Here is a 17,109-nt window from a genome sequence, read left to right as displayed (position 1 = left end):
CACCTTCAACTGTCACCACCGCTACATTACCCATCCCCCCACGGCCCCCACTTTGCTTAAGGCAGCCACTAACCTGATCTCTATATCTGTGAGCTCAGGTTATTTTCAAGTTCCACATGTAAGTGAGATTACATGGTATTTGTCTCAATTATTTCACATAGCATGATACCCTCAAGATCCATCCATTGTCACAAATGGCAGGATTTCCTTTTTTTATGATTAAGTGCTATCTACCATATTTTCTTTATCCACTGATACACACTTAGGTTGTCTCCATATCTTGGCTATTGTAAATAATGCCGCTATGAACATGGAGGTGCAGGTGTCTTTTTGAGTTAATGCTTTTATTTTCTTCAGATAAATACCCAGAAGTGAAACTGCTGAATCACGTGGTAGTTTTTTAAATTTTCTGAGGTACTGTTTCCCGTAGGCGCTGCACCAGTTTGCATTCTTATCAACAGTGCACCAAGGGCTCCCTTTTCTCCACATTTTCATCAACATTCGTTACAGACATTTTGATGATAGCCAGTTTGACAGGGGTGAGGTGACAGCTTACCGTGGTTGTGACTCGCATTTCCCTGATGATTAGTTATGCTGCACACCTTTTCGTGTACCACCTGTGTGCCTTCTTTGAAAAAATACCTGTTCAGATCTTCTACCCACTTTTAATTGGATTGCTTGCTTGCTGTTTTGCTGTTGATTTGTATGAATTCTTTATATATTCTAGATATTAACCCATTGTCAACTATATGATTTGCAAATACTTTCTCCCATTTGGTAGGTTGCTTTTTCATTTTGTTGATGGTGTCCTTTGCTGCGTAGAACATTTTTAGCTTGATGTATTCTCACTTGCTTGTTTTTGTTTTAGTCTTTGCTTTTGATATCAAATCCAAAATATTGTCACCCACACCAATGTCAAAAGGTACTTCCAAACCTACATTTTCTTCTAAGAGTTTGGTTGTTTCAGGTCTTACATTCAGCTTTTTAATCCATTTTGAGTTGATTTTTTGCATATGGTGTAATATAGTGATCCAGTTTCATTCTTTTGCATGTGGCTGTCCGGTTTTCCCAACACCATTTATTGAAGAAACTGTCCTTTCCCCAGTGTATATTCTTAGCTCCTTTGTCATAGATTAATTGACCATATGAGCCTGGCTTTATTTCTGGGCTCTGTATTCTATCCCACTTATCTGTATGTCTGTTTTTATGCCAGTACCATACTATTTTGATTACTATAGCATTATAATATAGTTTGAAATCAGGGAGTGTGATACCTGCAGCTTGGTGGTTCTTTCTGAAGGTTGCTTTGGATATTCAGGGTCAAGTTGAGTTCTTTTAAATTTTACTTTCCTTTGGTCTAAGGCTAATACTAATCAATTGCTTTAAAATTACTGGAAGGACCATATAACATTAGTAAGGGGAAAACTACAATTTTTCACTACATTAATTCAACAATTTTCATATCTGAACATTTTGCTCTAATCTTAGTTAATAGGCATTGAGGTGACTGAAGTGGTTTTAAGAATTAGAGACTTCTTGTTAAAACTCTTATGTAACATAAAAAGATCCCATGAGAGAATAGTTCCCTGTGATTTTGAGTAAGGTCATAAAGATTGAAAAAGGGTTAAATGAGACAGGTGTTACTCTTAAATTTTGCAAAATGGGATCTTGCTCCTGAAGTTGACAGTAGAGTTTAAGTTTGCTTCTTAGCATGACACACAACAAATTCTAGTGCTATTTTGTGCAAATAGTTCAGAGCGCTCTCGCTTCTAGATAGCATTGTTTATTTTTTTTTTTCAGATACAATGGTTATTTCTCATAGATCCTGATTTCCAGCCAGAGTTTAGGAAGCAGCCCATCATCATGCAAAGAAATGGGGTAAGGATGTGGGGGAGGGGCGGTGTGGAACTAAAGACATTTAGAAATAAATACCGAAGTTCCAGCATCACTTCAGCTTAAGAACAATGTCCTTAAAAAAAAATGAAGTGTAGTTAATTTACAGTATTGCATTAGTTTCAAGTGTATAGCATAGTGATTCTGCTATATATGTGTGTGTGGATATTGAGATATATATGTATATATATGTGGGAAGCCCATATAGATATACATATGTACATATGTATCCTTCTTCAGATTCTTTTCCATTATAGGTTATTAGAAGATACTGAGTATAATTCCCTGTGTTATAATGTAGGTTCTTGTTGTCTATTTTTTATATATTAGTGTATACACATTAATCCCAAACTCCTAATTTATCTCTCTCTCACACACCCCACTATTCCCTGTGGGTAATTATACATTTGTTTTCTATGGGAGTCTATTTCTGTTTCATAAGTGAGTTTGTATCACTTTTTTAGATTACACATTTAAATGATGTCATATGATATTTGTCTTTTGCTGTCTGACTTACTTCACTTAATATGATAATCTCTAAATCCATCTATGTTGCTGCAAATGATATTACTTCATTCCTTTTTTATGGCTGAGATATTCATATGTATATATATGATATGTCACGTCTTTATCTATTCATCTGTCAGTGGACATTTAGGTTGCTTCCATGTCTTGGCTGTTGTAAATAGTGCTGCTATGAACTTTGGGGTGCTTGTATCTTTTTCAGTTAGAATTTTCTCTGGATATATGCCCAGGAGTGGGATTACAGGATCATATGGTAACTCTATTTTTATTTTTTTAAGGAACCTCCTTACTGTTCTCCATACTGGCTGTACCAATTTACATTCCCACCAACATTGTAGAAAGGTTCCCTTTTCTCCACACCCTCTCCAGCATTTATTATTTGGAGACTTTTTAATGATGGCCATTCTGACTGCTTTGAGGTGATACTTCATTGTAGCTTTAATTTGGATTTCTCTAGTAATTAGCAATATGAACATCTTTTCAGACTCCTGTTATCATCTGAATGTCTTCTTTGGAGAAATGTCTATTTAGGTCTTCTGCCCATTTTTTGATTGGGTTGTTTGTTTTTTGACATTAAGCTATATGAGCTTTTTGTATATTTTGGAAATTAAGCCCTTGTCAGTAGCACTGTTTGTAAACATTTTCTCCCAGTCTATAGATTGCCTTTTTTCTTTTGCTTATGGTTTCCTTTGCTGTCCAGAAACGTTTAAGTTTAATTACAAGGACAAAAGCTCTAAGTTGATCATTTTTTAAGTGTTGCAAAACTCTTAGGTGAAGTAGAACTGTACTGTTTTTCAGAGAGAAAACATAGTTTCTTATTCATCTAGTCATTCACCATTTGGTTACCTACTAGATCCCATCATTGCTTAAATGCTAGAAATACCCTGGTAAACAAAAATACAGACTCTGGGTTTGTGGTTTACAGAGTTGCAACCTACTAACAGAGATAGATATTATTCAAATGATTGCTCAAATAAATATAAGAATTTGGAGAGGTGTTACAAGACCATGTAAATGTTAAGACCATACAAAGGAAGATCAGGAAAAGCTTCCCTGAACTAAAATAGCCAAGCAGATATCTGAAAAGAACCAAATGACTGGGTTTGTGTACTTCTCAAGTATACTTGAGAAGCAAGTATACTCTAGGCAGGAGGAAGAGCATATTCAATGGGCCTAGGCACGTAAATTGAAGAAGTAAAACATTCATCCTGAGGTGCGCTCTAACACATAGAACGTCCGCACATGCCTATATATGTATGGCTTCTGATATATAATCTGAAGATATAGCAGGAAATTCTGCTTAAACAAGTGAGGCTTTCTAGAAATGGTGACGTTTAAATGATGTTTGTTAAAGGACATAACTCATGGGAAGAACATCAATAACTCCTTGATGCAAAATGCACTAAATGTACTGTAAAAGCAGTATAATCATTGAAGTTTGAAGAGGAGAATTTAGAAAATATTCCAAGATGAAGCAATGTGGCCTTTCTGTAAGTTAAAAAATTGGAGAGAGAAGTCTATGTGTGTGTGTTTGTATTGGGGGATGGGACACTACATACTAATTTTCCCTGTGTATTCTATTTATGGGCTTCCGAGGAGGCGCTAGTGCAGGAGACGAAAGAGATGTGGGTTCAATCCCTGGGTGGGGAAGATCCCCTGGAGGAGGGCATGGCAACCCACTCCAGAATTCTTGCCTGGAGAATCCCATGGACAGAGGAGCCTGGCAGTATACAGTCCATGGGGTCACAAAGAGTGGGCCACAACTGAAGCAACTTAGCCCTCGTAGATGCGCATTCTGTTTATGGGGTCTTCACTATTCCCTTAGGAGCTCCTGGAGGCCTTTTATATACCTCTCTCAATTGCCACATAGGGTTAGGGCTATTATAATAAATGGCTAGTATCAATACATCAGCACAGAATCTGCAACAGGTACTAGATGAATTTTAATATTCAAACAAAACAACCTAAGAATCATAAATATTAGGGTACATAGTGTTTAATGTAAGCTACGTACATCAGCAGATGCAAACATGACTCTTTTTGAACATGTGATGTACAAGGGCACGTAGTTCCAACAAATAGTGTTAGTTGCTCAGTCATGTCTGACTCTTTGTGACTCCATAGACTGTAGCCCGCCAGCTCCTCTGTCCATGGAATTCTCCAGGCAAGAATACTGGAGTGGGTTGCCATTTCCTTCTCCAGGAGATCTTCCCTACCCAGGGATCAAACCCAGGTCTCCTGCATTGCAGGCGGATTCTTTACCATCTGAGCCACCAGGGAAGGCCTATTCTAAAATAAATCTGAAGAACCCAATGCAATGAACAAAGGCATTATATTATTGCTATCTCTGTTACTATTATTACCCCACTACATTGTTGTTGTTATTATTGCTATTATATGGAATTCAGGTCACTTTTCAAAGGGACGAGTTATCTGGGTAAAATTCATTCTGTTAAGTGAATTTAGAAAGGGAAAAGATACAATATTCCTTTGACTGTGTAAAATTAAGAGGTTATTGGCTACCAGTCCAGCAGCGCCTCAAACAAAATTACAGAACAATTCTGGCATTTCGGTAAAACCAAATGTTCATGTTTCAGAATGCAAATTGGTTAATTCCTATTACATTTCATAATTTTTCAAAGTTAAAAAATGTCCCTTTTAAAAAGAGGTTACAAAGAGGGTGGAAATTTTAAAGTGCCTAAATCTATAAATATGAAGAAAGCATAGAATCATAGAAGGCTAAGGGGGATGGTAACCACAAATCAAAAACCTACAACAGATATACAATTAAAGAGAAAGGAAAACAAGCACATCACCAAAAAAAAAATTATTAAACCACAAGGAAAGAAACTAAATGAAAAAAATAACAGAGAACTACAAAAACAACCAGAAAGAAATATCAAAATGGCAATAAGTACACACCTAGCTATAACAATTCTGAATGTCAATGGACTAGATGTTTTAATAAGATAATACAGGGTGGCTGTTTAGAAAAAAAGAAAAAGCCAGAATCTGTCTTATCAGAGACTCACTTCAGAAATAAAAACACACAGAGATTGAAAATGAGAGGATGGGAAAAGATATTTCAATATTTAATAAATGGATATTTAAACAATGGAAATGGCAAGAAACTGGGGATAGCAATACTCATAGCATAAAAAAACAGACTTTAAAACAAAGTCTAACAAAAGATAAAGAAGAGCATTATATAATGATAAAGGGATCAATATAAGAAAAGAATATAGCACTTATCAATACATATGTACCTAATATAGAAACACCTTAATGTATAAAGCAAATATTAATAGACATAAAGGGAGAAACTAACAAAACCACAATAGTAATAGAGGACTTTAACACCCCATTTGCATCAATGGACAGATTATCCAGACAGAAAATCAATAAGGAAATGGTGGTCTTAAATGATATTAGACTAACTAGATTTAATAGATATCTACAAGGCATTCCATCTAAAAACAGAATATACATTTTTTTCAAGTACATGTGGAACATTCTCTATGATTGGTCACATACTAGGCCACCAAATAAGTCTCAACAAATATTAAAGGATAGAAATTATAAGAAGCATTTTTTCTGATAACAGTAGTATGAAACTTGAAATCAATTGCAGAAAGAAAACCAGGGTGAAAATGGAGACTAAACAACATGCTACCATAAAAACAATGAGTCAATGAAGAAATTACAGAGGAAATAAATCAGAAAATACCTCCAGACAAATGAAAATGGAAGCACAACTTCCCAAACCTATGGAATGCAGCAAAATGCAGTTCTAAGAAGGAAGTTTATAGTGATAGTCCTTGCCTATCTCAAGGACAAGAAACATTTCAAATAAACAACCTAACTTAATATCTAAAGGAATTAGAAAAAGAAAAACAAAGTCAGCAGAAGGAAGGAAATAATAAAGATCAGAGAGAAAATAAAGTAGATACCAAAATAAAAGAAAGTATCTGTGAAACCAACAGTAGTCTTTTTTAAAAGACAAATAAAATTGATAAACTTTTAGCCAGGCTTATAAAAAAGAAACAGGACCCGAATAAACAAAATAAGAAATGATAGAGGAAAACATAACAACCAATAATATAACAAGGATACAAAATATCATAGAACACTATGAACAGTGAGTCCAATACATTGGATAACCTAGAAGAAATGGGCAAATTTCTAGAAACATACAACTCTCTAAGACTGAATCAGAAAGAAATAGACAATCTGAACAGACTGATCACTGGTAGTGAAATTGAATTTATAATTTAAAAACTCCCAGGAAACAAAAGTCCAGGACCAGACAGCTTCACGGGGGAATTTTACAAAACATATAAAGAAGAGCTAATACCTGTCCTGCTCAAATTATTCTAAAGAAATAAAAAAGAAGAGAAGAAAGCACTCCCAAATTCATTCTACTATTACCCTGATCCCAAAACCAGACAAAGACACTACAAAAAAGGAAATTAAAGCCAGTATCTCTGATGAATATAGATGCAAAAATCCTCAACAAAATATTAATAAGTTGAATTCAACAGTATGTTAAAAGAATCATACTTATACACCATGATCAAGTGGGATTTATTCCAGGGATACAAGGATGGTCCAGTATTTGCAGATCAAACAGTGTGATACACCACATTAAGACCTGGCTAATAGAAATTACATAATCATCTCAATAGATGCAGAAAAAGCATTTGACAAAATTCAACATCCATTCATGATAAAAATTCTCATCAAAGTTGTGGGTATAGACGAAGATATCCAGTTCCATCACTTTATGGCAAATAGATGAGGAAACAATGGAAACAGACACAGATTTTATTTTCTTGGCTCCAAAATCACTGCAGATGGTGACTGCAGCCATGAAATTAAAAGACATTTGCTCCTTGGAAGAAAGGCTATGACCAACCTAGACAGCGTATTAAAAAGCAGAGGCATCACTTTGCCAGCAAAAGTCCGTATAGTCAAAGCTATGGTTTTTCCTGTAGTCAGGTAAGGATGTGAGCGTTGGACTATAAAGAAGGCTGAGCACCAAAGAATTGATGCTTTCAAATTGTAGTGCTGGATAAGACTCTTGAGAGTCCCTTGGAAAGCATGGAGATTAAACCAGTCAATCCTAAAGTAAATCAACCCTGAATACTCATTGGAAGGACTGATGCTGAAGCTGAAGCTCCAATACTTTGGCCACCTGATGGAAAGAGCTGATTCACTGGAAAAGACTCTGATGCCAGGAAAGATTGAGGACAAGAGGAGAAGGGGGTGGCAGAGGATGAGATAGTTAGATAGCATCACTGACTCAATGACTTTGAGCAAACTCCAGGAGATAATGAAGGACAGCAAAGCCTGGCATGCTGCAGTTCATGGGGTCCAAAGAGTTGGACGTGACTTAGTGACTGAACAACAAAACTTCAAACAGAATAAAGAGCATTTACATAAAAAAGACCAATAACGCAATTAGCATCATACTCACTGTGAACATTTGACAGCCTTTCCTCTAGAGTCAGGAACAAGACAAGGATGCCTACTATCACCATTTCTATTTAACATAGTATTGGAAATGCTAGCCACAGCAATCAGACAAGGAAAAGAAATTAAAGGCATCCAGATCGGAAGAGGACTAAATCTGTGACTATTTGCAGATTCTATGGTACTATTTCTAGAAAACCCTAAAGTCTCCAACAACAACAACAAAAAAACTGTTGAAACTAAATAACTTTGTAAATTTACAGGATACAAGATTGATATATAGAAATCTATTCCTTTTTGAAATAGTAATAATGAACTATCAGAAAGACAAATTAAAAAAAAATCCGTTTTAAAATCACATCATAAAGACTAAAATATGTAAGAATAAACTTAACCAAGGAGATGAAAGATCTATATTCTGAAAACTGTAAAATATTAATGAAGGAAATTGAAGATGATACAAAGAAAATGGAAAGATATTCCATGTTCTTGGATTGGAAGAATTAATATTGTTAAAATGGGCATACCACCTAAAGCAATCTACAGATGAAATGTACTCTCTATCAAAATACCCATGACATTTTTCACAGAAGTTGAACAAGTAATTCTAAGATTTACATGAAACTACAAATGACACTGAATTGCCAAAGCAATCTTTAGAAAAAAGGGCACAGCTGGAGGTATCAAGCTCCCTTTCTTCAGGCTATACTCTGAAACTACAGTAAGCAAAACAGCATGGTACTGGCACAAAAACAGATATATTGATCAATGGGACAGAACAGAGAGCCCAGAAATAAACCCACAAGCTTATGGTCATTTAATCTACAACAAAGGAGGCAAGAATATACAAAGGAGAAAAGACAGTCTCTTCAGTAAGTGGTGCTGGAAAACCTGTACAACTACATGTAAAAGAATGAAATTAGAACATTCTCTAACACCGTACACAAAAATAAACTCAAAATGGACTAAAGACCTAAATGTAAGACCAAATACTAGAAAACTCCTAAAGGAAAACATAGGCAGAACATTTTTTGACATAAATAGCAGCAATATCTTTTTGGATCTGCCTCTTAAGGCAAAACAAACAGAAGCAAAAATAAACAAATGGAACATAATTAAACTTAAAAAAGTTTGCACAGCAAAGGAAACCATTGACAAATGAAAAGACTACCTATGGAATGGGAGAAAATATTTCTAAATGGTGTGACTGACAAGAAGTTAATATCCAAAATATATATATTCAGCTTATACAACTGAACATCAAAAGACAAACACTTGATGAAAACTATGGGCAGAAGAACTGAATAGATGTTTTTCCAAAGAAGATATACAGATGACCTACAGACTTGAAAAAATACTCAATATCCCTAATCATCAGAGAAATGAAAATTGAAACCACGATGAGATGTCACCTCACACATGTCTAAATGGCTGTCGACAAATAACATTTTGTTAAGGACGTGGAGAAAAGGGAACCCTCCTGCATGGTTGGTGGGAATGAAAATTGGTGCAGTCCCTATGAAAAATAGTACAGAGTTTGCTAAAAAAAATAAGAAGAATAGAACTACCATCACTTTAACTGAGTTCAGTTCAGTCACTCAGTAGTGTCTGACTCTTTGCAACCCCATAAACTGCAGCATGCCAGGCTTCCCTGTCCATCAAAAACTCTGGGAACTTACTCAAACTCATGTCCATTGAGTTAGTGATGTTATCCAACCATCTCAATCTCTGTTGTCCCCTTCTCCTCCTGCCCTCAATCTTTCCCAGCATCAGGGTCTTTTCAAATGAGTCAGTTCTTTGCATCAGGTGGCCAAAATATTGGAGTTTCTCTTTCCAATGAATATTCAGGACTGATTTCCTTTAGAATGGACTGGTTGGATCTCCTTGCAGTCCAAGGGACTCTCAAGAATCTTCTCCAACACCACAATTCAAAAGCATCAATTCTTGGGCACTCAGCTTTCTTTATAGTCCAACTCTCACATCCATACATGACTACTGGAAAAACCAAAGCTTTGACTAGATGGACCTTTGCTGGCAAAGTAATGTCTGTTTTTTAATATGCTGTTTAGGTTGGTCATAAATTTTCTTCCAAGGAGCAAGTGTCTTTTAATTTCATGGCTGCAGTCACCATCTGCAGTGATTTTGGACCCCAAGAAAATAAAGTCTCCAACTGTTTCCAGTGTTTCTCCATCTACTTGCCATGAAGTGATGGGACCAGATACCATGATATTAGTTTTTTGAATGTTGAGTTTTAAGCCAACTTTTTCACTCACCTCTTTCATTTTCATCAAGAGGTTCTTTAGTTCCTCTTCACTTTCTGCCATAAGGGTGGTGTCATCTACATATCTGAGGTTATTAATATTTCTCCTGGCAATCTTGATTCCAGCTTGTGCTTCATCCAGCTCAGCGTTTCTCACGATGTACTCTGCATATAAGTTAGATAAGCAGGGTGACAATATACAGCCTTGACATACTCCTTTCTCTATTTAGAACCAGTCTGTTGTTCCATGTTCAGTTCTAACTGTTGCTTCTTGACCTGCATACAGATTTCTCATGAGGCAGGTCAGGTGGTCTGGTATTCCCATCTCTTTAAGAATTTTTCACAGTTTGTTGTGATCCACACAGTCAAAGGCTTTGGCACAGTCAATAAAGCAGAAGTAGATGTTTTTTTCTGGAACTTTCTTGCTTTTTTCCGATGATCCAGTGGATGTTGGCAATTTGACCTCTGGTTCCTCTGCCTTTTCTAAATCTAGTTTGAACATCTGGAGTTTATAGTTCACATACTGTTGAAGCCTGGCTTGGAGAATTTTGAGCATCACTTTGCTAGCGTGTGAGATGAGTGCAATTGTGCAGTAGTTTGAACATTCTTTGGCATTGCCTTTCTTTGGGATTGGAATGAAAACTGACCTTTTCCAGTCCTGTGGCCACTGCTGAGTTTTCCAAATTTGCTGGCATATTGAGTGCAGCACTTTCACAGCATCATCTTTTAGGATTTGGAATAGCTCAACTGAAATTCCATCACCTCCACTAGCTTTGTTCATAGTGATGCTTCCTAAGGCCCACTTGACTTCACAGTCCAGGATGTCTGGCTCTAGGTGAGTGATCACATCATCGTGGTTATCTGGGTCATGAAGGTCTTTTTTGTATAGTTCTTCTGTGTATTCTTGCCACCTCTTCTTAATATATAAGAAGAGCCACAGCCTTGGCTCTTCTAAGGCTGAATATCTAAGAGTATAGATATTTAAGAAGGTATCTTAATATCTTAAGGCTTCTTAATATCTAAGAAGGACCACAGCCTTGTCTAACAATGAAACTATGAGCCATGCCAGGTAGAGCCACCAAAGATGGACCATGGTGTAGAGTTCTGACGAAACGTGGTCCACCGAAGAAGGGAATGACACACTGCTTCAGTATTCTTGCTTTGAGAACCCCATGAACAGTATGAGAAGAACTACCATATGACCTAGCAATTCCACTGCTAGGCAAAGAAAACAAGAACACTAATTCCAAGAAATACGTTCTCCCCAGTGTTCATAGTAGCATTATTTATAATAGCCAAGATATGGAAGCAATCTATGTGGCCATAAACAGATAAATGGATAAAGATGTAGTGTGTGTACACACACACACACACAATGGAATATTACTCAGCTGTAAAAAGAATAAAATTCTGCCATTTGCAACAACGTGGATGAACCTAGAGAGTGTTATGCTTAGTGAAATAAGCCAGATAAAGACAATTACTCTGTGTGATCATTTGTATGTGGAATCTAAAAAATGAAACAAACAAATGAATATAACAATAGAGGGATAGACTCACAGATAGAGAGGACAAACTAGTGGTTACCAGGTGGGGGGGAGAAGGGGAGGGGCAAGATGGGGTATGGGATTCAGACATGCATACTACTATGTAGAAAATAAATAAGCAACAAGGATATATTGTACAGTACAGGGAAATATATATGTTATTTGTAGTAACGTTTAAATGGAATATAGTCTATAAAAATACTTAATCATCTAAATTAATATAACATTGTAAATCAACTGTACTTCAGTTTTAAAAAGAACCATAGAAGACCCAAAGAGGGAAGAACTAGAGAGGAACTCTTTCTAGAATCATTGGTAAAGGTTTTAAGAATTCTGATGTCTAGGTGCCACCCATGGTGTCCCAAAGCAAAAATCTCTTGGATTTAACCCAACACAAAATCGTGCACAGTGGACGCAGCTCAGGCACTTTTAAGGGCTCCAGATGGTTCTGTAGAGCTGCCTGCCTTAAGAGCCAGTGCTGACTGGTCCCCAGATTCACGGACCTGACAACTTTAGTGAAGTAACATGAGAAGCACTTGTTGACCAAGCAGCTGTCTGGAGGAACTTTCCTTGGCCTGGGTTTCCTAAGAAAACACTTAGGTGAAATAATGGCATCTGTGTGATTCAACAGGAAATAAAATTTGGCTTCTCATAGTTTAAATCAAGAAAAAGTATCCAAAAACATTCCTGTAGACTCTGGGCAAGTCACTTTAAGCCACTTTTCTTCTCTGCAAACAGTCATAAAATATGAACTTTTTATCTCTTAGACCTTTTATCAAATGTCTAGTATAGATGTGCCAAGAATGACACTTTCATAAACACAAATCTAATGATTATTTTCTAGGGTTGGGGTTTGAGCAATTGTTAAGACAATCATTGCTCTCTCTCTGCCCCCTAAAATTGAAACAGAGTATGCTGAAAGTGCTTTATTAATTTGCATGTGTAATCCTGGTAGATTTCACCCCAAATCTCTAATTCATCAGTAAGCAGAATGAGCTATGCGATGCATATAGTGCAAGACATTGTTCTGGGGGTTGTGGTAATGATGGTCCTGGTGATGATGGTAACTTACATGTTAATTAGATTTTTTATTGGAACCCTACAAAAGTATGAGGAGGGTATACTCCTATCCTTATTTTACAGAGGAGCAATATAAGATTGGAGAAGCTGATGAACTGCCCAAATTCACTAGCTAGTAAGCTGTGGACCCGGGCTTTGATGTCACACCCCAGGCTCTAACTCACCAGAGAGCTTTGCTTCAGGAGTTCACGGCCTATTAATATATTCCCTTGCTTATCAATCTGTGAATGAGCCAGATGGTGTATGTTTTAAAGTCCATGAAAAAAAAATTGGAGTAATGGCTTTAAACAAGGAAGTATCAATAAGCCCGTTCCTTAGTGAGAGTCAATATGTAGTTCAATGTCAAGGACAGTATCTGTTTGGTTAAATAAAGCTCTGAATCTGAGACCTGTATTACTGAAAAAATATTGATCGTGTCTTGTCCCCTGCTAGGAAACATAACATGGACTTCACAGATGTGAAATTTAAGCACCTTGTCGCTTACTTACAGTAAGCACTTGCTGTGATAAACCAAGGAGAAGTCAAGTCCAACAGAAGTGTTTATTTGACAGAATGTCTCTAAGCAGAACGTTGATCCTTGATGTTGCCTGTAGTTGTTCCCCATTCACATTAGCTCAAGATGTCTCTTTTGTTAATTAGCTAAAAGAGATAGAGGACAAAAACAAAGATAAAAACCTTTACTCAAGGCAAAATTTCCTTCAATATGGTTTCCAGTATAGTGATTATTCTGCACATTGTCATATAAATGTGGCCAAACAGACTACAAAACCAACAGAGTACACAGCTACCAGAATAGGAGTCATTTCTTTCTTTTTTTTTTTGCATTTAAGTAGTAGTTTAATAGCACTGGCCTATAGATATGTATCTTTAACTCTAATAAACCCACTAATTGCTCAGTCGTGTCCAACCCTTTGCAGCCCCATGGACTGTAGCCCGCCAGGCTTCTCTGTCCATGGGCTTCTCCAGGTAAGAATACTGGAGTGAATTGCCATTTCCTCCTCCAGGGGTCATTCCATCTCAGGGATCCACTCCTCGTCTCTTGCATCTCCTGCATTGGCTGGTGGATTCCTTACCACTAGCGCCATAAGGTCCACTTTCAAATGAAGCCTCACCCAGCATGGGTAACAGACATGTATTTGAAAGAGAAAGAAATACTAAAGCATTCCTTCTAGAGATTAATAACTGCCTTATATCATACTTGGTAATTTCCTAAGGTTTTTCACATGTCAGATACATTATCTGACACTCAGTGTCTGTTTTAAGGAAGAGCTGACTGACTACTTGTGGTCATGTCACTTTCCCCAGGGATGAACATCAATCCTGAGGGGCAGGAAGCTGGAACCAGGGCCCCACCTAAGTACTCTACTTCCAAATCTGTCCTTATGTATCCTTGTTAATTTAAAAGGCTCAATTGAAAAACAGAATCATAAATAGCCGAGAATCCTCTCTAATTAGTGCACGTGGTCAAGCAGCTCCTGCGAAAACCCCAGGCCTGGCAGCAGGGCAGTCCTCTGAACTTGCACCAGTTTCTAGCGTCCACAGTGGATTTTCCAGGGGAACATTTCAACTTACTCATCGTTGGGATAATGGCAATGACTTTGTGCCCTCTGTTGTAGGTACAGGGCTTCCCAGGTGGCACCAATGGTAAAGAATGCCAATGCAGGAGACATAAGAGACACAGGTTCAATCCCTGGGTCAGGAAGATCCCCTGGAGGAGGGCATGGCAACCTACTCCAGTATTCTTGCCTGGAGAATCCCATGGACAGAGAAGCCTGGCGGGCCACGGTCCATGGGGTCACACAGAGTCGGACACGACTGAAATGACTTTGGAGCAGCAGCAGCATTGTAAATACACATTTCTCCCTCAGTTTTCTAAAGGTTTGTCTTTCAGATGAACAGCTAGGGCCCACTAACTTGTAATCAATTCATTGGCACAGCTTTTTGGTCTGCACGACCTTCTTCTGTCTTGTGGAGTAAGTGGTACTTTACAACTGACAACATGTCACTGCTAAGCACAGTTTCACTGTCTGCTGAATGCCTTTGGAAGGTGCACAGACTGAATAGCTAGAGCTGAGATGCCTCTCCCAGTAGGTGAAAGTAGACAGGTCCCTTTCTTTTTCTTCTTTTTATATTTATTTGGCTTCAATGGGTCTTAGTTGCGGCACACGAACTCGTAGTTGAGGCATGTGGTATCTAGTTCCCTAATCAGGGATCAAACCCCGATCCCCTGCATTGCACCAGTAGACAGTCTCCTTTCTGAGTGAGTTATGTAGTCAGGGGCACACACACACACATCTATGACTTCTAAGCCTGCAGGATTAGATAGGCTCTGATGCTGTCTCCCTCCTGTCTACCTAGGTGGGCACTTGTGCAGCCCGGGCTCTCCTCAAAGGCTCAAAGATCCAAAGCTGAGCCCTGTCACCCCTTCCAGGGCCCTCACCACCCCTGTCAAGCCTCCCCTAGGCATTCCCAACTGCTCTACTCCTGCTTCTCCCAGACTCTTCCATGAGTCCTCACCACTGTCCAGAGTGCTCCAGAAGCCATGAACATTCTGTCAGAACGTCCTCCCAGCCAGAGACCATTGGTGAGAGCTGATCCAGGGCCACACACACACAGACTGGTCAGCTGGCCACCACCAAAGCCCCACCAGCTGTCAGGGCAACAACCAATAAAGTGAAACTAGTGAGGGCGTTAGTCACTCAGTTGTGTCCAACTCTGTGTGACCCTGTGGACTGTGTAGACTGCCAGGCTGCTCTGTCCATGGGATTTCCCAGGCAAGAATACTGGGGTGGGTAGCCATTCCCTTTCTCCAGGGGATCTTCCCGACCCAGGGATCGAACCTGGGTCTCCCACGTTGCAGGCAGATTCTTTACTGTCTGAGCCTCCAGGGGAGCCACAGGACCCCTGCAGTCCTTTAGCTCTCCTTGCGGGGTCTTCTCTCTCGGGCTTCTCCATTCTATCAGGGCCAGACACTAAGTATAGAACTCAGGAAACCAGTTAAATGACTAGCCCTGGAAGTAACAAGCTGGGTCCCCACTCGAAGTAGCTCTTACCTGGGACACAATCCACACCCTCCCAAAGAGCCGAGCATGGACAGTCTCAGCATGGGGTGGGAGGGTCAGTGACAAGGGCTTCCCCACAAAGGAAGCTGTGACCCTGCACAGCACCCTCTGGTGGGTGTCCCAGGACCAGGTGTCAGGACTTGGACATCCAGAAAGTGGTCTCAAAAGCCTTTGCTGTATCTTTCTTAGAGACAGAGCGAAACAGTCAAAAGAACAATTTTCAACATTTGATCTCACGTTAGGAAAATGAAGCCGAGCAGCTCTTCCCTGTGACTGTATCGCCCTCTGGTGTTCAAAATGTAATGAACTGTAAACAGGAATTGCAGCTGCTAAATAGTCCTCACCCCAAATCACCCATTCTGTTTAATATCCCTGGACTTCTCAGGTAGCACACTGGTAAAGAATCTGCTTGCCAATGCAGGAGACACAGGAGACCGGGGTTCAATCCTTGGATGGGCGAGATCCCTGGAGTTGGGAATGACAATTCACTCCAGAATTCTTGCCTGGAAAATTCTATGGACAGAGGAGTCTGGCATGCTACAGTGGGGTCACAAAGAGTTGGACATGACTGAACACACGCACAGACAGATAACTCATCGCTGACGCAGCTCCCTCAGCCACCTGAGATTCTGAGAATCACCAAGAAAAACACTCATGGAAATATCAGGGTGGGGCAAGACATGGCTAGAGGGGACACCGCCCTTTTGCTGCATTCTTCTGAAGCTGAAGTTTTGCAATAGTGTCAAGTAGCTAGGCAGTTGGGGGGTTTAAAACATAACCTTATAAAAATCTGTTCTGGAATTTGTCTGAAGGGGGAAACTTAGGGGCAGTTGCTGCAATTCAGAGGTCTCACACCCATTGACTGGGCCAGAGCAGAAGACCCAAGAGCTCCAGGCAGCAAATCTATAACCAGCACATCAGTGCCTGCTGGCTGCTGCTGGGGGAGGCAGAGGCCAGGAGCCATTCCTGCTCTCGCTCGCTCGCTCGCTCACTCTCTCTTTCTCTGGCACATTACAGAGGTCCCGAAACACCAGATCTTAGGTGTTCCTCAACCAGCAAGGTGGGGTAAGTTTTTTAAAGGCAGGAGTATACTGCAGTCTGAAATGGCTGCACTGGCCTCACCCTCAGCTACCTTGAATTTACAGCTTCACGTTACCAGTTAGAAGAGGAGACAACTCATCTACACTTAAAAGCACACTCCAGGGTATATGCCCCGTAGTGGGATTGCTGGGTCATATGCTAGTTTTATTCCTAGTTTTTTAAGGACTCT

General features: G+C 39.1%; 1 protein-coding gene across 1 annotated transcript in view; it reads right to left on the bottom strand.

Moving 5' to 3' along the window:
• DNAJC5B (DnaJ heat shock protein family (Hsp40) member C5 beta) overlaps nt 1-17,109 on the bottom strand; it is a 93,013-nt gene that overhangs the window by 60,657 nt on the left and 15,247 nt on the right. Inside the window, exon 2 of the mRNA XM_027561084.1 lies at nt 13,266-13,416. The gene's annotated coding sequence lies outside the window, so the exon portion shown is untranslated. The remainder of the gene's footprint in view (nt 1-13,265; nt 13,417-17,109) is intronic.

This window comes from Bos indicus x Bos taurus, chromosome 14 (genome assembly GCF_003369695.1).
Source record: "Bos indicus x Bos taurus breed Angus x Brahman F1 hybrid chromosome 14, Bos_hybrid_MaternalHap_v2.0, whole genome shotgun sequence".
Taxonomy (NCBI): domain Eukaryota; kingdom Metazoa; phylum Chordata; class Mammalia; order Artiodactyla; family Bovidae; genus Bos; species Bos indicus x Bos taurus.
The sequence above is the reverse complement of the archived record's forward strand: the minus strand, read 5'-3'. Positions and strand labels throughout refer to the sequence as shown.